The 24,227-nt window shown below is 44.3% G+C and overlaps 5 non-coding genes across 5 annotated transcripts; all 5 read right to left on the reverse strand.

The window, feature by feature from the left end:
- Window positions 1-587: 587 nt before the first annotated feature.
- On the reverse strand, window positions 588-669 carry trnas-uga (transfer RNA serine (anticodon UGA)). The gene has a single exon. It is a non-coding gene; the product is annotated as a tRNA-Ser (tRNA).
- Window positions 670-1,984: 1,315 nt separating this feature from the next.
- On the reverse strand, window positions 1,985-2,057 carry trnak-cuu (transfer RNA lysine (anticodon CUU)). The gene has a single exon. It is a non-coding gene; the product is annotated as a tRNA-Lys (tRNA).
- Window positions 2,058-4,977: 2,920 nt separating this feature from the next.
- On the reverse strand, window positions 4,978-5,059 carry trnas-aga (transfer RNA serine (anticodon AGA)). The gene has a single exon. It is a non-coding gene; the product is annotated as a tRNA-Ser (tRNA).
- Window positions 5,060-17,041: 11,982 nt separating this feature from the next.
- trnae-uuc (transfer RNA glutamic acid (anticodon UUC)) lies at window positions 17,042-17,113 on the reverse strand. The gene has a single exon. It is a non-coding gene; the product is annotated as a tRNA-Glu (tRNA).
- Window positions 17,114-23,919: 6,806 nt separating this feature from the next.
- trnal-aag (transfer RNA leucine (anticodon AAG)) lies at window positions 23,920-24,001 on the reverse strand. Its single transcript has one exon. It is a non-coding gene; the product is annotated as a tRNA-Leu (tRNA).
- Between the last annotated feature and the right edge of the window lie 226 nt (window positions 24,002-24,227).

A 24,227-nucleotide genomic window follows, 5' to 3' on the forward strand; every position in this document is an offset into this window, starting at 1 on the left:
GATGGGTTTGCAGATGACAGTGTAAAGATAAAACATGATCTATCTTCCTGGTTCTCTCACATATTGATTACATGAAAAGGACACAAGGGCAATCCACTGTCTGTTTAAATGTTGCTCAGTGAAAATTTCAATCATCCTCCGCTATGTAACATTCGGGCACTGAGTCAACAAGCAGTCTGCACTCAAAAATAAACACAGGAAGTGGCAATCCTATCTTGCAACATTAAAACCTGTTCATTTCCCTGTACCATTTACCACGAAGGTACATAACAAAAGTGAACAAATTTTGCGCTGGGAAAAATGTGTTCATCCCTCGGTGAACTAAACCACACTGACACACTCAGAGGAGCACAAACAGACATATACACCGAGAAGGACAGAGGCCTAAAGAGAGACAAACACCCATGTCACCAACTTGGCTCAGTTTTCTTCCATTTCTGGCGATTTGGTGAATACTTTCAGATGAACGGAAATGAAAGAGCGCGCAAGTGAAGCGGAAAAAAAACACGGGAGTATTTGGAAGCTTCTGATTTCATTTCACCAGCAATTAGCTGTCGAGACAACGGATAGGACCAACAGGGAAGCAGCGCAGTCGGCAGGAGTCGAACCTGCGTGGGGAAACCACAATGGATTTCAAATCCATCGCCTTAACCACTCGGCCATGACTACTAAAGGAGCATGAATGTTTTTGAGCTAAAATTGCAGAATGGTTACAGTGGGAAAAGCTGGCACTTGGCCCCACCCACTTCCGGTCACCCTGCAATTTTTATCGTCTCTCCTCGTTCTTCCTACCAAAATAAAGCACCGCAGGCGTCAGCTGCCCCGAGCGCATCCCAATGGATTTTCGAAAAAGACAAACTACTTGAAATTTCGATCGCAGTGGGATTTGAACCCACGCTTCATAAGACACTAAAACCCGCGTTTCATAAAACGCTACAACCGAATTTCAGGGCCTTGGGCCGCTCGGATACGCACCTACAGAGCAAACAGAAGCACCGTAACCATCGCCTTGAGTGGTATCAGCGCTGAATTAGACCATAACAAATAGGAGGAGGAATGGAACCATTTTCCCCCTGGAGCCCCTCATAGTATTACATAATGACAGCTAATGTTACACCACAGATAGAGGCCATTCGGCCGGGGTCATTGAAATATAGGATTTAGCAGCAGGAGGAGGCCATTCGGCCCTTTGCGACTGCTCCACCATTCAATAAGCTCATGGCTGATCAGGTTGTGGTCTCAACTCCACATTTTTGTTTGCCCCAAACCCCCATAACCCCTTCTCGATCAAAAAGCTGTCTAATTCTGCCTTGAATAAATTCAGTGACCCAGCCTCCACTGCTTTCTGGGGAAAATAATTCCACAGGCTAACGGCCCTCGACGGGAGAAAAAATCTTCTCATCTCCGTCTGAAAAGGGAGGCCTCTTACTCTTCTGGAAAATAACTGACCTGGTCCCACTCGCCCAACTTTTCCCCGAAGACCTGCATTTTCTGTCCAATTCTCTTTTGAAATCCTCGACTGTATCTGCCTCCCCCACACTCTCAGGCCGTGCATTCCAGATCCTAACCACTCGCTGATTAACAAAGAAACCCCTTTAAAACTGTACACTTTATGTGATGTTACCTCTCCTCATTCTTCCAACCAACAGGAAACACTTCACTCTCCCTTACAGTGAATTTCAGGTACGTTTTAAGCGTTTACGCGAGGAATTCCTGTGCATTTAGACAGTTCACACAGAGGCAGGAAATAAGGTTTTCCCTGACTGGGAATTGAACATGGGCTGCGAGCAATGAAAGTACCAAACCCTCCATACGGAACTCTCCGACTTCCAGTGAAGCCAATGGCAGTTTTTGCTCAGAAACCAGCGGCTGTGATATTAACAAAGTGGGATGGAAAGAGACTCAGTTTGAGCGGTGACACTGCCGGAGGAATGGGGAGCTGGGGATCACCCATGAAAACAGCAAAGCTTTAAAAAAGAGCCGGCGCCCAACGTGGGGCTCGAACCCACGACCCTGAGATTAAGAGTCTCATGCTCTACCGACTGAGCTAGCCGGGCACACACGGTGCTTGCTTCCTACGCAAAAATTCAGAGAGATCAATATTGTTTTCCACCTGGAGCCTCAGCTTGTTCTGAATTTCAAAGTGTCGAAGGTAATCGAGCGACAAAAGCCCCACGGTTACAATACATTCCTCTCAATCATCAATAACATCATTCACATCTTCCTCTTCTTAGCTGCACCTCCTTCCAAACATTGCAAACTCCACTTGCATCGTTCATCCTGATATTTTTCTCTTTGACATTTTAATATGAAGCTGCACTACTAATGTGAGTTAAGTTTGTGATGATGAATGTGTGTTCGCCCCTCGGGGAACTGAACCACATTAACACACACAGAGCCTTACACCGAGAGTGACGGAAGCCAAAGGACAGACAAACACACAGAAAGCAAGGTTGTCACCAACTTGGACAATTATTGTTCCATTTCAGGGGCAAAATGTATTGAATGTTTGTAGATGAACAGAAGTAAGAAACACCGTGGGTTTGGGTGGTTTTTTTTCCACTTAACAGCCAATTTATTCTGCAGACAGTTTATGTCAATCAGGAATGAGAAGAAGGGGAGTTGGCAGGATTGGAACCATGTAGAAAAACGCCTTAAGCACTCGGCCAGAACAACTGTGTAAAGGCTGCATGTTGTTTGTTTAAAATAATAGAATGAATACAGGGAGTCCCAGTGAAAGAAGGTCTTCCAGTCCGTGCCATTGCCTCATCTTTTCCCAGTCACCCTGGGATTTACACTGTCTCTCCTCATTCTTCCAACTGAAATACAACACGGCACAGCTCAGCTGCTCCTTTAGCGCACGGAGAATTTTTGGGAAGCGCCTCAAATAACCAACCACCAGAAAGTTTGGCAGCGGTGAGAGTGAAGCTCAAGTCAGCAGCGAGATGGAAACCTGAACCAGCAGCTGAGCCCGCTCGGCCTCACTACCACATTCAGATTAGACACAAACATTGTCTTCACCAACATTGACACTGAATTAGAACATTAAAAAATTATCATCAGGAATTGGCCATTCGAGCATCTTCAGCTACTGAATAAGATCATGTGAAAACTTCAATCATCATCCACTTTGTAACATCCGTACGTCCAGTTACTGAACAGTCTCCACTCAAAGAAATATCCAGTTGCATCTTTTAAAACTGCTTTTTTTTCTCTCTGTACCATCTTAATATGAAGCTACAGGACTAACATGAATAAAAACGAGAGACTGAACCACATTGACACACACACAGAAATTCACAAATGTGCACGTTGTTAAGATTTGAAATTGTGAATATTTTTGCCATGTCCTTCAATAAGCAGAAAGTGGAGCTGTGATCAGCTTATAGCTCAGAAGATGTACAGCAAGTATGTATATAACAGGCTGATGCTCACAGTGCTTGTTGGGGCTCGGTGAGCTGCATCTGACGATTGAAACCATTTAAATGTCATTCAACGAATCCGGTTCCAAATTCTGTGCTAGAAATGATAAGGAAACTCGCTGAATTTGCTTATTGTCTTAAATTGAAAGCATCACATGGAAGACAAGAAAGTTCATCTTAACCGTGGTGTTAGGAAACATAACATGACAGAAAGTTACAACAAGGAAAGAGGCCATTCGGCCCTGTGTACTGCTTCCAAACAACAGTGTAATTGGTTGATCTGAATAATCAAAGATGTCAGTCATTTCGGAAGACTGGGCAAAAAGGAAAACGAGGCGGGGTCGCGCTGTTAATAAGGAGCGAGATCAGTACATCGGTGAGAGAGGGTCTTAGATTGAAGGATCAAGATGTAGAATAAGTTTGGGTGGAGCTAGGAAACAGCAAACATTGGTGGAAGTTGTTTATAGGCCACCAAACTGTAGTGATAATGTTGGGCAAGGCATAAATCAGGAAATTAGACCTGCATATGACATGGGTAATAGAGGAATAATATACTGCCTCGCACCACCAGCTCTATAGTCAGTGCTTTGTAAGCTATCACAGCCCTTCTCTTTTATTTTCACCCCCTCATTCCGAATCAGGATTTATTCGCGAGTTTTGCCCTTGTGACTTTTCCAGCTCTGATGTGAAAATTCCACTCTCACTCCAACAATTCTGGCAGAGGTAAACGGTGTTATTTTCAACCAGCAAATCAATCACATTGATTTGATCAGCTCGCCCAGGAGGAATAAGCTTCAACTCCCTAACCAGGAATCGAACGCAAGTTGTGCTGGTAAATTTGCGGCATTTTAACCACTAACACAGCATTTGGACACATATAGGTTGCTTATGGCATTTTTCCATTCCAGATATCTTACACCAGAAGCAAGTTTCTTTGGCCAAATGGCCTCTATCGGGTGAACACAAGTGACGTCTTCAGCCAATGAGAATGACCGTTGCTTTTAGCCGGAACGTGAAATCGATACTTTCCTCCTTTACAACAGTTCTTAAAGCCTCACCCTTTGACCCAACTTTTAGTCACCTGACCGAATATGAGGCTCGGTGTCACACTTGGTTATATAATGCTCCTGGGAAACGCCTTGTGACGTTTCATTAGGTAAAAAGAGCTTTAAAAATATAAGTTGTTGTTGTAGCCCATGGATAGAAAGAGATAAACTCCTCTTCCCTCTTTCATCCTGATATCTTTCGCTGTAATATTGAAATGTGAAGTTGCACAACTAATGTGAATACAGTTTGTGTTCGGGGAACTGAACCACATTGACCCACACAGAGAAAAACACCGAGAGTGACAGAGGCCGAAGGAGGGACAAATGCCAGAATGAAATCATGTCACCAAATTGGCTCAGTTTGTTTTTTCCATTTCCCACTGGAGATTTGCAGAAGGCTGACAAATGAATGGAAATGAGAGATCACGGATATGTTTGGAGCGCTTTTCCTCGATTCAAACGATAATTAATTCTGTCTGTGCCCGGTTAAAACCAGAAGTAATGAGAAACGTAGTCGGCAGGATTCGAACCTGCGCGGGGTAACCCCAATGGATTTCTAATCCATCGCCTTAACCACTCGGCCACGACTACAGCTGTTACACCTGCATCACTATTATTTGTATGAAATTATAAAAGTTACAGCAGAGAAAACGGTCTTTCTGCCGGTCCTGTCATTGCCATTACCTAACTTTTTCCCCAGAACCCTGCAATTTATACTGTATCTCCTCGTTCTCCCATCCAAACTGTGAATGAAAGAGTGAGAATGATCCAACCCGGCCAATTACCGCCCCATCAGTCTCCTCTCCATCATCAGTAAAGTAATGGAAGGGGTCATCAACAGTGCTACAGGCGGCACTGACTGAGCAACAACTTGCTCACTGATGCCCAGTTTGGGTTCCACAAGGGCCACTCAGCTCCTGAACTTATTACAGCCTTGGTTCAGACACAGGCAAAAGAGCTGAACTCCCGAAATGCGGTGTAAGTGACTGTCCTTGACATCAAGGCAGCATTTGATCGAGTGTGGCATCAAGGAGACCTAGCAAAACTGGAGTCAATGGGAATCAGAGGGATACTCCCGGCTTGTTGGAGTCAGACCGAGCACAAAGCGAGATGATGGTGGTTGTTGGAGGTTAGCCATCTTAGCTCCAGTACATCACTGCAGGACTTCCTCAGGGTAGTATCCTCGACCCAACCATCTTCAACTGTTTGACCAGTGACCTTCCTTCCATCATAAGATCAGAAGTGGGGATATTCACTGATGATTTGCACAATGTTCAGCACCATACCCGTACGTGGGGCAGATGTTTCCATTAGTAGGAGAGACTAGGACCCGAGGGCACAGCCTCAGAGTAAAGGGAAGACCTTTTATAGTAGAGATGAGGAGAAACTTCTTTAGCCAAAGAGTGGTTAATCATTGCCACAGAAGGCTGTGGAGGCCAGGTCATTGAGTGTATTTAAGACAGAGATAGATAGGTTCTTGATTGGTAAGGGGATCAAAGGTTATGGGGAAAAGGCGGGAGAATGGGGTTGAGAAACCTATCAGCCATGATTGAATGGGGAAACAGACTCGATGGGCCCAATGGCCTAATTTCTGCTCCTATGTCTTATGGCCTTATGGTCTTATACCCGACTCTTCAGTTACTGAAGCAGTTCATGTCCAAATGCAGCAAGGCTTGGATAATATCCAGGCTTGGGCTGACAATTAGCAAGAAACATTCACAGCACACAAGTGTCAGGTAATGGCCATCTCCAACAAGAGAGGATCAACCATTGCCCCTTGATGTTCAATGGCGTTACCATCACAAATCCCTCACTATCAGTGCCCTGGGGGTTAACATTGACCAGGAACTGAACTGGACTAGCCGTGCAAACACTGTGGCTACAAGAGCAGGTCAGAGGCTAGGAGTCGTGCAATGAGTAACTCACCTCCTGACTCCCCGAAGCCTGTCCACCATCTACAAGACACAAGTTTGGAGTCTGATGTAATACTCCCGACTTGCCTGGAGGAGTGCAGCTCCCACAACACTGAAGAAAATGGACACCATCCAGGGCAAAGCAGTCTGCTGGACTAGCACCACATCCACATTCACTCTCTTCACCATCGACGCGCAGTGGCAGCAGTGTGTACCATCTACAAGATGCACTGCAGTAATTCACCAAGGCTCCTTAGTCAGCAGCATCCAAACCCACGACCATTGCCAGCTAGAAGGACAAAGGCAGAAGATAGATGGGAACACCAACACCTGGAAGTTCCCTTTCAAGTCACTCACCATCTTGACTTGGAAATTTATCGGCGTTCCTTCACTGTCACTGGTTCAAGATCCTGCGTGAAATGTATTTGGACCGTCTCAGCCCAGTTCCTAGTGGATGCTAGTTCACAACCCAGTTCCTAGTGGATGCTAGTTCACAACCCAGTTCCTAGTGGATGCTAGTTCACAACCCAGTTCCTAGTGGATGCTAGGTCACAACCCAGTTCCTAGTGGATGCTAGTTCACAGCCCAGTTCCTAGTGGATGCTAGTTCACAGCCCAGTTCCTAGTGGATGCTAGTTCACAACCCAGTTCCTAGTGGATGCTAGTTCACAACCCAGTTCCTAGTGGATGCTAGTTCACAACCCAGTTCCTAGTGGATGCTAGTTCACAACCCAGTTCCTAGTGGATGCTAGTTCACAGCCCAGTTCCTAGTGGATGCTAGTTCACAACTCAGTTCCTAGTGGATGCTAGTTCACAACCCAGTTCCTAGTGGATGCTAGTTCACAACCCAGTTCCTAGTGGATGCTAGTTCAGAGCCCAGTTCCTAGTGGATGCTAGTTCACAACCCAGTTCCTAGTGGATGCTAGTTCACAGCCCAGTTCCTAGTGGATGCTAGTTCACAGCCCAGTTCCTCGTGGATGCTAGTTCACAACCCAGATCCTAGTGGATGCTAGTTCACAACCCAGTTCCTAGTGGATGCTAGTTCACAACCCAGTTCCTAGTGGATGCTAGTTCACAACCCAGTTCCTAGTGGATGCTAGTTCACTACACAAAGGTTGCCCCATAATCAGAACTAAAATGACAATCTTATCATGGAAGGACAAGAGAATGCTGCTCTGTTAAGTGGAACAAATAAACTTTTGTTCAGTTGGGCTACTGTTCCAAAATGAGGATAAGATGCATTGTAGGGTGGAGTAAGATAAGTTTTATTTTACATTTAATTTGTTCTGGCCTTCCTAACAGCACTGTGGGTGTACCTACACCACATGGACTGCAGCTGTTCAAGAAGGCAGACAATCTTCCCAAGGGCAAATAGGGATGGGCATTAAATGCTGGCCCAGACAGCGAAGCCCACATCCCATGAATGATTTTTAAAAAACATTCAGGTTAGCCTGCAAATTATATTGCCTTGTTCTCCTAACCAAATTAAAGCGCTGCAAACGTCAGTGTCTGGAGCAAGTCTGACGTATTTGCTCAGGTGAGGAAGCAGCTGAAGCTTCCAATATTGGTTTCCTTAACACCGAGTTTCCAAATGGGAATTGGACAATGGCTTGAAAGTGAAATAAAAACAGGGTTAAGGAGAAAGAGAAGGAAACTGTCATTAATTATAAAGCTCTTTGTACAAAACTGATATAGACAAGATGTGTGGAAGGTCCTCTTACTGAGCTGTGCCATTTGATGATGACATTGTTGATCAGTCTGTCTCCAGCATTCCTAATGTGAACAGCCGAATTCCATTTCTTCAAAACAAAGACCCAAAGTGGTGCTGCATGACGTCACCGTTTAACATTCCAGACAGCTCCATTGGGACCTTCACAGCGCAGGGTTTATAGAGGCGAGTGGGGGTCATATTCGCTTCACGTATGATGGAGCTGCGGTTTGAAACCTGGCAAGAACATTATCCAGGCTTGTTTATTTTAGTGTGAGCGAAATTTAGATAATTAACGTTTGTTGTAAATATGAACACAAGGGTTGGAATCCTGCTGACTAAAGTTTTCACCATTTTTGAATTTAACCAGTTTAATTATCAGTTAAATAGAAGGAAACCCATCCAAATACTCCTGTATTTTCTGATTCCCATTCATTTGTCAGCATTCAGGAAATTTGCTTTCGGAAATGGAACAAACATTGAGCCAAGTTGGTGACATCCTTGCTTTCTGGGAGTGTTTCTCCTTAGGCCTCTGTCACTCTCGGTGTATATCTCTGTGTCTGTGATTGTCAATGTGGTTCAGTTCCCTGAGGTGGTGAAAACGATTTTAACGTTGCAAACTTGACTCACATTAGTTGTGCGAATTCATGTTAAAATGTAGCAGAGACAATCATCAGCGTGAAAGATAAAACTGGAGAGTGACCCTTTCTATATATATCCAAAAACAACAACAACTTAAATTATAAAGCGCATTTAACCTAATGAAACCTTCACAAGGCGTTCCCCAGGAGCATTATATAACAAAGTGTGACACCGAGCCTCATATTCGGTCAGATGACTAAAATCTAGGTCAAAGTGGGAGGCTTTAAGAACATTCTTAAAGGAGGAAAGTATCTATTTCATGTTCCAGCTAACAGCAATGGTTCTTCTCATTGGTGAAGATGTCACTTGTGTTCATCTGACACAGGCCATTTGGTCAGAGAAAGTTGTCTCTGGTGAAAGAGATCGGGAATGAAAAAAAAGTCAAAAGTAGCCTCCATAATCCACCTGTCCAGCTTTATTGGTAGTTACTCTGATGTCCAGTGACTGGGAATCGGCGCTTTCATTTGACCAACAGCGAGAAGGGTGGAGGGTTTTAGAAATTTAAAGTTGCACATGAGCAGCTTGTGGGACGATTTCACTTTACTGTCAATTTCATGTTCCAGCTCACAGCAACCGTTATTTTCCTTGGCTGAAGAAGTCCTTTGTGTTGAACCTAAACAGGCAGTTTTGTGGTGAAAGAGATCTGAACTGAAACACGATAGCTAAAAGCAGCGTAGATAAGCCGAATCGAAAAATGCTGGTGCACCTTCCCTGGTTATCTAGTGGTTAGGATTCAGCGCTCAAACCGCCGCGGCTCGGGTTCGATTCCCAGTCAGGGGTTGTCGATTTATTGAGTTTGTTCGAACGAGTGTTGATTATTCATTAATTGGGAAAGTTTAAAAGCTCCACCAGAATCAGATGAGTGAGAGTTTAAGTTTCGCCTCAGAGCTGGAAATCATCTCACTTGGTTCAAGTGGAGTGAGGGTATTAAACTGATCATAGGAATGTTGGTGTGAGGCAAAATATGGATGGGAAACGTGCAAATTTTGCTGCCTACAGTTTGCACTGGCACAAATATCATTCCTGATGTATCAACCAATCACTACTGCTCTTTGAAAGCAGCACGCCCGGCCGAATGGCCACTTTCTGTGCTGTGACTTTCTATAATTTTATTTTTGCCAATAGCACGAGTGATTCTGCCATTTTGTCACCCACTCGAGTGAGATGTACTTTCTTACCTTGTATTCGGCTCTTTTGAAACCAAAACACGGAGCAAATTCAGTGAGTTTTCTTGTCATTTCCAGCACGAGATTTGTCGAGAGACTAATTGAACGATACATTAATGGTGCCAATCCTTCACTAGAGCTCACTGCGTCCAAAGAGCACTGTTATCATCAGCCTGTTATGTACCTTCTTGCAGTACATCTGCTGAACAATATCAGCTTATCACAGCTCTGCTTTCTTCACATTGAAACCCACTGTGAAAATCAATTAAAAAGCTGAACAACTGGGAGGAGAGTGACTGTGGGTAATAGGGACTGTGCACATTCCTGTATCTGGGAGAACCAGGAAGATGAGATCCAGGTGTCTCTTTACTCACGATTTTTACCCATTCCCACGAACTGACTGTGTCTGCATCAAGCAGCTAATTTACCTGGGAGCTGGACAGATAGAGGGAGCTGGAGGCGAGGCAGGGACAGAAGCAGAAAGAGATGCAACATGAAAGTACTTTGAATTTGATGTGTGTCAGTTGTTTTCAGAGATGAATTTCTGCCTTGTAAGTTTCACAGGAGCCGCAGTGATTAGTTGGTGTTTTTTGAAGCAGGAAAATGTAAAAGTAAAAAGATAAAAACAAATTACTGCGAATGATGGAAACCTGAAACAAAAACAGAAAATGCTGGAAAAACGACAGCAGCTGGAGGGAGAAACAGGTTCAATGTTTCCAGTCTGTACGACAATGAGTCAGAATTTGAAAAAGCAACTAGCTTGGGGTTGGAACGCACGAACCTGAATCACATGTTCTACCGGCTGAGCTAGCCGGGAATGTGCACAACTACTGCATATCCCAACATACATGGATGGTTTTCTTGCTTTCCAACTAATACCTCAGCTTGGTCGGAATTTTAAAGTGTGAAACGTAATCGGCCCACGAATGCCCCAAGTTTGCAATTAATTCCTCTCAATCATCAATAACATCATTCACATCTTCCACTTCTTAGCTGCACCTCCTTCCAAATACTGTGACCGATTTTCCTCAGGATTTTCTTCTGCATTTAACACTTACCTGCTTTGTGTCCTCATTTTGAAATTAGATTCGCTTCAATATCCAACACAAATTGAATTGCAAACCTGATGGACAAACAATGGAAAACAAGTCACTCGGTAACACAAATCCCATGGTGCTCATTTTCAGATTCACAACAGTCAGCTTTTCAATAAAGTAAAGGAATTTTACAGGGAAGAGATTAGAAAGTTGGTGTGACTTTTATTTGTGACTCACTCACTCGGGTTTTCTGTAAAAGCTGTCGGAGGTTTAGTGACCGGGATATAATCTACCTGCGTTTTCCTGAGCCTGTGCTCGGTGTATTGGGAGGTTTGGCCCGGGTTGGAGTATCTTGTGTCCCAGGGATGGGCAGTAACCCGCTGATTGAAGCTGCAGTCGCTGCTTTCTGCTGGCAGCGGGTGATTGGAGAGTGCGGGGCCGGAATATTGCTGCTTTTCTGCTTTTCCCTGTCTCACTCACTGTCGAAATGAGGAAGAAGGAAGAATTGATGGAGTTGTTTGAATCCAATAACTTCATAGTTGTCCAGTGTGTTGGATATCGGTACTTGGTAGGCCTAATTGTTTTCCCATTACATTTGAAATGAATATTCGAAAAAAAGCCGCTTGCCTGGGAGCTCACTGGATAACAGTGGAGCCGGTAACATATCAGGAGACTTGACATTCAGTTCAACGACCCAATGGCAACCAGGAACTGTGTGACAATGAAGGCTGATGGGGAGAAAACAGTGACAGCTTCGTCCCTGGGTGGCCTTGAATCACCAACCTTTCAGTTAACAGCCGAACACGCTAACCGATTGCGCCACAGAGACCGAAAAAAACTTCAGCTGGGTGTCAGCGAGTTAATGCTTCAGATTGCGGCGAACGGAATGACAATTGTTCTCTATCAGTTTTACTCTTCCAAAATAAAGGTTTGGACATTCATTGTGGACACATGGAAACAGTCTGACCCCACCTACTGCAGACACATCCATGTCACCGGGAACCAGCTCTCCTACAACCGGTGCCGTCTCCCTTCGAGCCTTTTGCTGTCTTGTCTGTTACCAAGTATTCTGATTGTCCTGAAGCCGATGTTTGGTTTGAATTCCTGATGTGCAGTAACGAGAATCCTTTCAATGCCTCAGATCAGTTAACTTTATTGATAACATCAGAGTCAATGTTCCAGCGTCTTAAAGAAGGGAAAGGTGCCTTGACTGTCTCTGGTCAGTCAAACAGTTCACCCTTCATTCTCCTCGGATTCCGGTTCCCAAAGTCTTTCTGAAGATACACAAAGCTGGAGACTGGGTTTTCTGTTTTGGTTCCTTCTCCATTTTCCCACCTGCCAACTGACAATATTTTCCAAAATCTCGTTTCAGTCCTCTGCCTTTCATCATGTTCAGGGATGAGGAAATTCAGTTTGGTGGAGGGGTTACAGAGACCGGGATTGTTCTATTTAAAATAAAGAAGGTTAAACGGACAATTCACGGAGCTGTTCAAAATGATGGGAATGAGGGCAGTGGGGACGGGCGGTTTCCACTGACGGGGGTCAGTAACCAGAGGACTGGGATTTAAGATAATTAAAGAAACACAGACTTGCATTTATATAGCGATTTTCCGGACCAGTGGATGTTTCAAACCACTTTCCAGCCAATTGAGTACTTTTTTGAAATAAGAACAGAAAATGTTGGAAAACTCAGCAGGTTTCTCTCTCCACAGATGCTGTCAGACCTGCTGAGTTTTTCCTGTATTTTCTGTTTTCCTTTCCAGGTTTCCGCAGTTTTGCTTTTATCGAAGTGCAGTCATTGTTGTAATGCAGGGAACACGGCAGCCAATCACCACTCAGGAAACAGTGAAAACCAGACACGTCACAATGAGCAGACCATGTGCGCTTGGTTGAGGGATAAACACTGACCAGGTCACGTGGCTGCAACGTGAACCCACAGATTTTGATAATGGCTCTGCCTAGTTTTGAACCAGAGAACGTTTCACGTGTTAGGCAAGCATGATAATCACTGCACCACAGAAACAGGAAACAGCGCAAAGACCCAATGGGTTTTACTAAAATGTTAAGCGGTGACGTCATGCAGCAGCACTTTGGGTCTTTGTTTTGAAGAAATGGAATTTGGCTGTTCTCATTAGGAATGCCGGAGACAGACTGATCAACAATGTCACCATCAAATGGCACAGCGCAGTAAGAGGTCTTTCGGACAATCATGTCTCTGTCAGTTTTGTACAAAGAAATTTCTAGTTAATCTCAATTTCTTTGTGGCTTTCCATAACCCTGTTCTTTTTCTCCCTTTCTAGTCATTGTCCAATTCCCTTTGAAAACTCTGAGTTAAGAAAAACATTATTGAAAGAGGTGCAGGGCCTTCTGCCTTGTCCAGGCACAGTGTGTGAAAATTAACAAAGTTTCCCTGACCCAATGACATGAAGAGATGGATGCTGAAACATTTTATAGTTTTCAAATTTTTTGAAATAGTTGATGTCAAATCGAATTATCAAAAAATATTTACCCTGACCAATCATCTCCTCATTTTTCTGAATCGATATATACAATCTCATTACCTATTACCAACATTTCATTGAGTAAACAGCAGAGTCACACAGGAAAAAAGAAACATCATTTGAAACCTCGACATAATGAAACATTGAAAAAAGAAGTTAGCAGTGGAGATGATTTCTGCATGTTACAAAGTGCAGGATGATCTGATTAACTGACGGAGCTGGTTCGAGTTTCCCAATGACCTTCCCCTGCTCCTTTGCTTCTGTTCTTTTTGTTGACAATACCAGTGAAGGAAATTATGAATGACCCCTTTTTACGTGATATCGCGGCTGAGCGGCCTAAGTCGCTGGTTTAAAGCTCTAGCCTCTACGGAAATGTAGTTTCGAATCCCATAGTCGCCAAACGTCCAAGTTATCTTCCTTTTAGGATCTGCAGCTGCCCCATTTGAACCAACAGAGACAAACTCATATTCAATCCAGTGCGGTGTGCGGTGTTTTACTTTGATAGGAGGAACGAGGAGAGACGATATCAATATGTGTTGCTGTAGGAAAAAGGCGGGGTGTGGAATTGCAGTCGGTGCGTTGCTCTCCCAGAGAGTCGACATGTTAACAATATGCTGAATGACCATCTCCTGTAGCCGTCTATGATTTTATACAAACTGCATTCACGCAAATCTGGGGATTGGATTCGTGACTGAGTTGTTAAGGCGACGGGTTTTGAATCTATTGGGGTCACCAGAGGTGGGCTGGAATCATGACAACTACTCTTCTTATCATTCCTGAATTTTAGAGTGTGCCTGCACAATTAAATGTCGATTAAGTTGCACAAAAAACATCCAAAACCCCCAGCGTTCTCTAATTTCCATTCGTCTGCAAGCGTTCACAAAAGTTACAGCTAGAAATGGAACAAAAACAGAGCCAGGTTGGTGTCATGCTTGCTTTCTGGATGTTTGCCTTTCCATAGAGACAAGCCCTTGCCCTCTGTCAATCTCGGTGTATATTCCTGTGTGTGTGTCAATGCGGTTCAGTTCCCCATTTCACCATCCAAACATTATTCACGTTAGTTGTGCGGCTTCATATTAAGATGGCACAGAGAATAAAAAGAGCAATTTTAAAATATTCAAGAAGAGTTTTCTTTTTTTTGAATGGAGAATTTTCAGCTTCTCAGGGTCGGTTTGGTACAAAGTGGCGGATGATTGAAATTGTCACTGAGCAACATTTAAACAGACAGACACCGAGTCCTTGTGGTTGAGTGGCTAAGGCAATGGACACATCGAGAGAATGAACTTTTAAATACAAATAGTCCAAACTGAAATCCCTTGGACATTAGGAACTGTTTCTACTGCTATCGGGTGTCGGAAGGAACAGGAAAATTAAAGTTGATTCACAAATATTCCAGGAACGGATAGGTTATAATCACCAGGAAAGGCTGAACAGCCTGAAGCTCTTTTCTCTAGAAAAGAGAAGGCTGAGAGATGACCTGATAGAAATGGGATGCTTTGTCCCTGTTTCGTCAGAGATTCGAGGTGAAATTTACTCACTCAGCTGCAGATTTACAGCTGCTGAATCGGCATCAAACAAACCATGAAATGTTTAAGGAGATAGAAATAAAGATTCTACATTGACATGGATTTCTTAAGATCGAATTTTCTCATCTACTGAATCAGCATTTTAATCAAACCCTCTCTGCTTTTAGATTGCAACAGTGACTACATTTCAAAAAGATTTCATTGGCTCTAAAGGGCCTCCCGTTGTCCTGGGTTGGTGAAAGGCTCTGTTTAAATGTAAGTCTTTATTTCTCTCTTTCTGTCTGTCAATCTAAGTTAACGATCACGAGGAATGGTGAAGTGTATCTGTTCCTTTCAGTGTCTACCACTCTCTCTCCCACTGTCTGCCGCTTTTTGTCCCTGTATATCTGCCTCGCTCTCTTTCACTCTCTCAGTCTCTCTGCCTGTGTCTCTATCTCTGTTCACTTTTGTGCTCTTTGTTCCCTCCATTCACTCGCTGTCTGTGTGCAACCAATATTCACTGGGTTGATTCCTGAGTGACAGTGAACATGCTGAGAGGCTGTTTCCCCCTGGCTGGAGCGTCTAGAACTGGGCTCACATTCTCTGGATAATGTGTCAGCCATTTAGGACTGAGGTGAGGAGACATTTCTTCACTCAAAGGCTTGTGAATCTTTGGAATTCTGTAGCCTGGAGCTCTGTGGATCCTCAGTCGATGAGTATATTGAAGGCTGAGATGGATAAATGTTTGGACTTTAAGTGAATGAAGGGCTATCGGGATCAGATGGGAAATTGGTGCTGAGCTTGGGGATCTGACATGAACTTGTTAAGTGGTACCGGAGGCTTGAGGGGGCTTATGGCTAATTCCTGTTCCTTTTTCGATGTTTTTAATGTTCTGTTTCAGTGGAAACACCATCAAGGCGACGGGAACCAGCAGGTTGTGAGAGGTAGCCTGGCCGAATGGACTCAGGCGCTGGATTCAGGTTCCATTATTTGTGGATCCGCTGCCAAAGCTATAGGTGGTTCACCTGTTGGTCACTTTGAATGCTCCCCTCTGACGACAAAGTGCCAGCTCAAAGTGAATGCGGGCGTATATTGGGTTTTATTTTAACTGGGAGAAGGAGGAGAGGCAATACAAATATTAATTGCTTTTGTGAGAATGCACGGCAGTGGAAGTAGTTGAGTTTTCTTCCAGACAGCCAGCACGGAGAAGATGGGCCGAAAGCCCGCCTCTCTGCTGTAGTCATCTTATATACCAACAACATTAACCTGTTCATAGGGCCAGTTGCCGTGGCCGACTGGTTAAGGTGATGGAGTTCAAATCCATTGGGGTTTCCCCGCTGCTCATTATTCCTGGTTTTAACTCTGTGTCGACAGTTAATTCTGGGTTAGATTCAATCAAATCCATCCAAGTACCAAAGCATCCAAGGGGATTTTCCTATTTCTGTTTATTCACGAAAACACGAAACTTGTCGTAGGGGAACAAAAACAGAGCCAGGTTGGTGTGGTGCTTGCTTTCTGCGTGTTTGTCTCTTCTTAGAGACAAACCCTTGCTCTCTGTCACTCTCGGTGTATATGTCTGTGTGTGTTCCTCAGTGTGTGTCCATGTGGTTCAGTTCCCCGAGGGGGTGAACACATTTTTCCCATCACAAACTTTATTCACATTAGTTGTGCAGTTTCATATCAAAATGTTAAAGAGAAAAATATCAGGATGGAAGATGCTGGAGGAGTTTGCAATGTTTGGAAGGAGGTGCAGCTAAAAAGTGGAAGATTAAGCGAGGAGTTTTCTCCTCATTTAACACGAGATTTGGGATCAGATCTGGGAGATATTTGTGTCGATGTAAACAGTAAAATCTTCCCTTTTACCGCTATATTTTGCCGTGCATCATCCTCTCAATTGTCAGCGCTTTGCAGCGGATCAGAGCCCTTTTCTCATTCCCTATCTTCACCTCTGTGTTTGTTCCTTTCCGGTTGTGACCGGATGACATTTCCAACTTTGATGCAAAACTCGAGGTCACACTCATTCCAGAAAATGTGATCTGCATTTCTCTAATGGAATTATCGAAACTCCTTTTCATAGTTTGCAATACGTCAACAAGTTATCATTCCCTGACCGGGAATCGAACCCGGGTCACGGCGGTGAAAGCGCCGAATCCTGACCACTAGACCACCAGGGAATCTACAAGGAAGTTTTTTAACCTGGCTTATCTATGTTATCTGTGCCTTTTATTTTTATTTCCGACCCCTTTCACCAGAAACAGGTTTCAAATGAACATAAGAACATGAGAAGAAGGAGCAGGAAAGGCCCCTCAAGCCTTTCAATAAGATCATGCATGATCTGCCCAGGCCTCAACTCCTCTTTCGTGCCAGCTCCTCATAGGCCTCAACTCCCCGATATTTCAAAAATCTATCTACCTCCTCTTTAAATACTTTCAGTGATCTAGCCTCCACAACTCTCTGGGGTAGAGAATTCCAGACATTTACTACCCCCTGAGAGAAGAAATTCCTTCGCATCTCAGTTTTAAATGAGTGCCCCCTTATTCTGTAACTATGTTCCCTAGTTCGAGATTCCACACTAGTGGAAACGCCTTCTCTACATTAACCTGTCAAGCCTCCTCAGAATCTTGTAGGCTTCAATAAGATCATCCCTCATTCTTCTAAACTCTAATGAATAAAGACTTAACCTGTTTCACTGTTCTTCATCTCAAAAATGAGCCTGCTGAATCTGTTTTGAACTGCCTCTAATGCCAGTATATCCTTTCTTAAATAAGGGGGCCAAAATTGCACACAGGACTCCAGATGCGGCCTCACCAACACCCTGCACAGTTGTAACAAGACTCCCCTATTTTTAAACTCCATCCACTAGCAATACAGGCCAAAATTCCCTTTACCTTCTTAATTACTTGCTGCACCTGCATACTAACCTATTGTGTTTAATGCACAAGAACACCCAGATCCCTCTGTGCTGCACTTTTTTGGAGTCTCTCTCCATTTAAATAATAGTCTGCCTTTTGATTCTTCCGTCCAAAGTGCATGACCTCACACTTTCCTACATTAAACTCCATCTGCCAAGTTTTTTGCCCACTCACTCAACCAATCTATACCCACTTGCAGATTCCTTATGTCCTCATCACAAAATGCACTCCCACCTATTTTTGTATCGTCAGAAAATTTGGATACATTACACTCTGCCCCTCCTCCAAGTTATTAATATAGATAGTAAATAATTGAGCCCTAGGATTGATCCTTGTGGCACTCCACTAGTTACGTCTTTCCAATCTGAAAATTCCCGGCTCTCTGCCTTCTGTGTGTGAAATTGGGCTCTTTACATTGCAGGGTTTGTGTAGGGTAATAGGGATCACGGTCTCTCACACACGGAAAGTTTCCCCGCTACATTGCAGGGTTTGTGTAGGGTAATAGGGATCACGGTCTCTCACACACGGAAAGTTTCCCCGCTACATTGCAGGGTTTGTGTAGGGTAATAGGGATCACGGGCTCTCACACCCGGAAAGTTTCCCCGCTACATTGCAGGGTTTGTGTAGGGTAATAGGGATCACGGGCTCTCACACCCGGAAAGTTTCCCCGCTACATTGCAGGGTTTGTGTAGGGTAATAGGGATCACAGTCTCTCACACACGGAAAGTTTCCCCGCTACATTGCAGGGTTTGTGTAGGGTAATAGGGATCACGGTCTCTCACACACGGAAAGTTTCCCCGCTACATTGCAGGGTTTGTGTAGGGTAATAGGGATCACGGTCTCTCACACACGGAAAGTTCCCCTCTCGAAAGCGGTAGAAGCATTAACAGAATTAAGTGTGAGGAATGGTTGCATCGTTCCCGTTTGTTGTTAAATAGTAAATGGATGCATTATCTCAAAGCAAAGTGACATTTATACTTCTCCGGGTTTTGAATGATATTCTGAAAAATGCATGGCTCGGAAAAAAGAGGGAAAGATGGGGGCGGATTTGCTGTAAGTTGTTCGCACATGTGTGAGGTGTTGAATGAGCTGCTGATGTGCTGTGTCATTTGATGATTCCAATGCTAGATCAATTTCTCTGTCGCGTGGCTCAGGTTTTCAGCCGAATTATACTTCCACAAAACAAGGTTCTGAAGTGCAATAAGACAGCACAGTTTGATATTCCAGGTCGGTCTGCAAGGAGCTGCGTGTAGCTTTTGTAGTCTAGTGGTTATCACATTTGCTTTACACGCCGAGAATTCCCTGAATCGAAACCCATTGAAGAACAGCGGAACTGGCAGCATTTGTGGAAAATATTCTTGCTGCCATTGACAACCCGGATCTGAGTAACATTGAATGTTGATGGGGGAAAAACATTAACGGCTTCATCTCCGAACCACCAAACTTTAGAGTTAACAGCCGAACGCGCTGACCAATTGTGCTGCAGAGACTGATGCAACTTTCTGTGCTCTCTGTACAGGCACAGCCAAGTCTCTTTGAACATCAGCACAACTTTCTCACCTTTTGAAACATGTCCTGCTTTGTTGTTTTTTAAAAATTATTCTTACGACCAAGTGAGTAGCTTCAGACTTCGCTGCATTTTTCTCCGTCTGGTATTTTGTTAGCCAATCACTTCTTATATATTACAGAAACAGGAAATGCTGGGAAAACTCAGCAGGTCTAACAGACTCGGTGGAGAGGGAAACAGAGTTAATGTTTCGAGTCCCTATGACTCTTCTTCAGAGCTGAAGAGAAGCAGAAAGGGATGGAATACATACTGCTGAAGCGGGGCAGGGAGAGTAGAGCAGGTGATGCTGGATAGAAGGTCAGCGATAGGTGGGAGCTAAGGGGAGATTGACAAAGGTGTCATGGACACAAGGCAAATGGGCTGTTAATGGTTGTGGTCAGAGCTGAAGAAGGTGCTGATAGTGGCATAAAAGTGAGAAAGCAGAATGTGTGAATAGCAGAACAAGGGTGAGCACTTTGTGAAAAACCAACATGGAAAGAGTAACAGATGGCCCTTTGAGGGTGGGGTAGGGGGGAAGGGCGGTGCTTTGGGGAAAAAGGATAGAAAAGGGGTTTAAAAGGAGGGATGAAATAATGAATAAATGAATAAAAATAAGAAAATAAAAATAAGAAAATAAAAATACATTTTTATAAAAGGATTTTAAAAAGGGTCAAAGTGGAGGAGAGAGTTCATGGTCTGAAGTTGTTGAACTCAATGTTAAGTCTGGAAGGCTGTAAAATGTGTAGTCGGAAGATGAGGTGCTGTTCCTCCAGTTTGCGTTGAGCTTCACTGGAACAATGCAGCAGGCCAAGGACGGACATGTGGGCATGAGAGCAGGGTGGGGTGTTGAAATGGCAAGCGACAGGGAGGTCTGGGTAATGCTTGCGGACAGACCGAAGGTGTTCTGCAAAGCGGTCACCCAGTCTGCGTTTGGTCTCTCCAGTGTAGAGGAGACTGCATTGGGAGCAGAGAATGCAGTAGACTAAATTGAAGGAGATGCAAGTGAAGCGGTGCGTCACCGGAAAGGAGTGTTTGGGCCCTTGGAAGGTGAGGAGGGAGGCCCCTAAAGGGCCATCTGTCAGTTGCTCTACGTTGTTCTTTCACAGAGTGCTGATCCTTGTTCTGTATTAACACATTCTGCTTTCTTACCTTTATGTCACAATCGGCACCTGTTTTTACCCTTCCCGCTACCATTAACATTCCCTTTGTCTTGTGCCCCGCCATCATTGTCAATCCCCCCTTAGCCCCCACCTATCGCTGATCTTCCCACTTGCTCCCTCCCACTCCCTCGAAAACAGTATAACTTTCATCACATTTCTGCTTCTCTTCAGCTCTGAAGAAGAGTTACATTGACTCGAGACATTGACTCTGTTTCTCTCTCCACAGATGCTGTCAGATGCTGAACTTTTCCAGCATTTTCTGTTTTTAATACAGATTTCCAGCATCCACAGTATTTTAACTTAAAAGCAAAATGCTTCTCTGCAGCATTTTGTTTTTTCTTCTTATGCAGTCTCTCAAATTTCCACGTTATTCTCAGCTGACGGATAAACATAGATCTCAGCAAAGATTGAACGCCTGACCCGTGGTTTACAAGTCCAGTAATCTAAACGCTGAGCTATGGAGACACCTACTAGCTGCAACGTACCGAAAATGGACCATATTCAGTAGAACGAGGTAGAGGTTGAACTCCCGGGTGGATGACATTTGACAGACCTGGAAATGTCTGAGAGGGAGAACAGGGAGTTAAAAGATGCGACATGAAAGCGGCAGAATTTGATGTGTGTCAGTTACTTTCAGTGATTAATTTCTGCCATGTGTCGCCTTGTCAGTTTCACAGGAGCCGCTGGAGTGAGGTTGGCGGCACCTGATCAAAATGAGGAATATTGGGACCTGTAGTCAGCAGGATTCAATCCTACAGGGGGAAACCCCAATGGATTTCAAATCCGTCACCTTAAACATTCAGCCACGACTAACAGCAGCTTCCGAGCTCAAATATGTTCTTATCAAATCAGAAATGGCTGCAAAATAAGTCACTCGGCCCATCATGTCCGTGCTGGCTCTCTGGAAGAGCAACTCAACCAATTCCACAGACCCCGCTTTACCCCCAAACAATTTATATTTGCATGGCCTCTCCGCGTTTTTCCAAACAAAATAAAAGAACAAAGATCAAAGAAAAGTACAGCACAAGAACAGGCCCTTCGGCCCTCCAAGTCTGCGCCGATCATATGGCCCATCAACTAAAATATTTTGCACTTCCGGGGTCCGTACCCCTCTATTCCCATCCTGTTCATGTATTTGTCAAGCTGCCTCTTAAACACGACTATCGTACCTGCTTCCACCAACTCCTCTGGCAGCGAATTCCAGACACTCACTACCCTCTGCGTAAAAAACTTGCCCCACACATCTCCTCTATAGTTTTCTCCTCTCACCTTAAATCTATGTCCCCCTGGTAATTGACTCTTCCACCCTGGGAAAAAACTTCTGACTATATACTCTGTCCATGCCACTCATAATTTTGTAAACTTCTGTCAAGTCGCCCCTCAATCTCCGTCGCTCTAGTGAGAATAATCCGAGTTTCTCCAACCTCTCCTCATAGCTAATAACCCCCAGACCAGGCAGCATCCTGGTAAACCTCCTCTGCACCCTCCCCAACGCCTCCATATCCTTCTGGTAATGTGGCGACCAGAATTGCACGCAATATTCCAAGTGTGGCCTAACCAAGGTTCTATACAGCTGCAGCATGACTTCCCAGCTTTTATACTCAATACCCCTGCCAATGAAGGCAAGCATGCCATATGCCTTCCTGACTACCTTATCCACCTGCGTTACCACTTTCAGTGACCTATAGACCTGTACACCCAGATCCCTCTGCCAGTCGATGCACTTAAGGGTTCTGCCATTTACTGTATAATTCCTGCCTGTAGTAGACATTCAAAAATGCATTACCTCGCATTTGTCCGGATTAAAATCCATCTGCCATTTCTCCGCCCAAGTCTCCAACCGATTTATATCCCGTTCTATCTATCGACAATCCTCCTCACTATCTGCAACTCCTCCAACCTTAGTGTCGTCTGCAAACTGACTAATTAGACCAGTTACATTTTGCTCCAAATCATTTATGTATACCACAAACAGCAAAGGTCCCAGCACTGATCCCTGCGGAACTCCACTAGTCACAGCTCTCCATTCAGAAAAGCACCCTTCCACTGCTACCATTTGTCTTCTATGACCAAGCCAATTCTGTATCCATCTTGCCGTCTCACCTCTGATCCCATCCGACTTTACCTTCTGTACCAGTCGGCCATGAGGGACCTTGTCAAAGGCCTTACTGAAATGCATGTATATAACATCCACTGCCCCTCCATCGTCGATCATCTTTGTCACTTCCTCGAAAAACTCGATCAAGTTAGTGAGACACGACTTCCCCTTGACAAAACCATGCTGCCCCTCACTAACACGCCCATTTGCTTCCAAATGTAGTAAATCCTGTCACGAAGAATCTTCTCCAATAATTTCCCTACCACTGATGTAAGGCTCACCAGCCTGTAATTTCGTGGATTAACCCTGCTACCCTTCTTAAACAGTGGAACAACACTGGCCATTCTCCAGTCCTCTGAGTCCTCATCCGTAGCCAATGAGGATACAAAGATTTCTGTCAAGGCCCCAGCAATCTCCTCCCTTGCCTCCCTCAGTACTCTGGGGTAGATCCCATCTGGCCCTGGGGACTTATCCACCTTAATATTCTTCAAGACGCCTAACACCTCTTTTTTGATCTCAAAATGATCCAGGCTATCTACACACTCTTCCTTAGACAAATCGACCGCTAAGTCCTTCTCTTTGGTGAATACTGATGAGAAGTATTCATTAAGTATCTCTCCCATTTCTTCTGGCTCTACACACAGATTCCCACCTCTGTTCCTGAGTGGCCCTACCCTTTCCCTGGCTACCCTCTTGCTTTTTACATATGTATAAAAGGCCTTGGGATTTTCCTTAATCCTGGTTGCCAGTGACTTTTCATGACCCCTTTTAGCCATCCTGACTCATTGTTTAAGCTTCTTCCTACTTGCTTTGTATTCTCCACGGGCTTCATCTGTCCCCAGCCTTCTAGCCCTTACAAATGCTTCCCTTTTCTTTTTGACTAATCTAATAATTAACTCCATAGGCACCTTATCAAAATCAGGAATGATGAGAACTGGAGCTGGTAGGATTTGGAAGTCTGTGAGGAGACCCCACAGGATTCCAACCCCATCCCCTTATCCACTCCACCGTGAACACAGGACCTGCACTGACGTCACTGATGTTTGTATAAAATCAGAAGCGGCTACATCAGACGGTCATTCAGCATGTCGTTCACAAGCCGACTCTCTGGAAGAGGAACTCAACTACTATAATTCCACACCCTACCTTTTCCCCACAGCAACTCATATTTATATTGTCTCTCCTCGTTCTTCTTGACAAAATGCAGCACAGAACGGTCAATTTTCGGTGGTGTGTGTTTGTCCAAATGGGGCTGCTAAATGTTTGGCAGCGGTGGGATTCGAACCCACGCCTCCGTAGAGACTGGAGCCTTAATCCAGCGCCTTAGACCGCTCGGCCACGCTACCACATAGGTGAAAATTATTAATCATCTCCTTCATTGGTATTGCCACTGAAATAGAACAAAAGCAACAGAGTAGGAATTGACCATTCGGAATCTGGATCCAGCTCCGTCAGTTTATCAGATCATCCTGCACTTTGTAACAAACAGAAATCATCTCCACTCAAAAACACAATGAGCTGCAGTGAAGGGTTGGCACCATTTGAATTGTCATTCAACTGGTCTGGTTCCAA

This window comes from Cetorhinus maximus, chromosome 23 (assembly GCF_964194155.1).
Source record: "Cetorhinus maximus chromosome 23, sCetMax3.hap1.1, whole genome shotgun sequence".
Classification (NCBI taxonomy): Eukaryota; Metazoa; Chordata; class Chondrichthyes; order Lamniformes; family Cetorhinidae; genus Cetorhinus; species Cetorhinus maximus.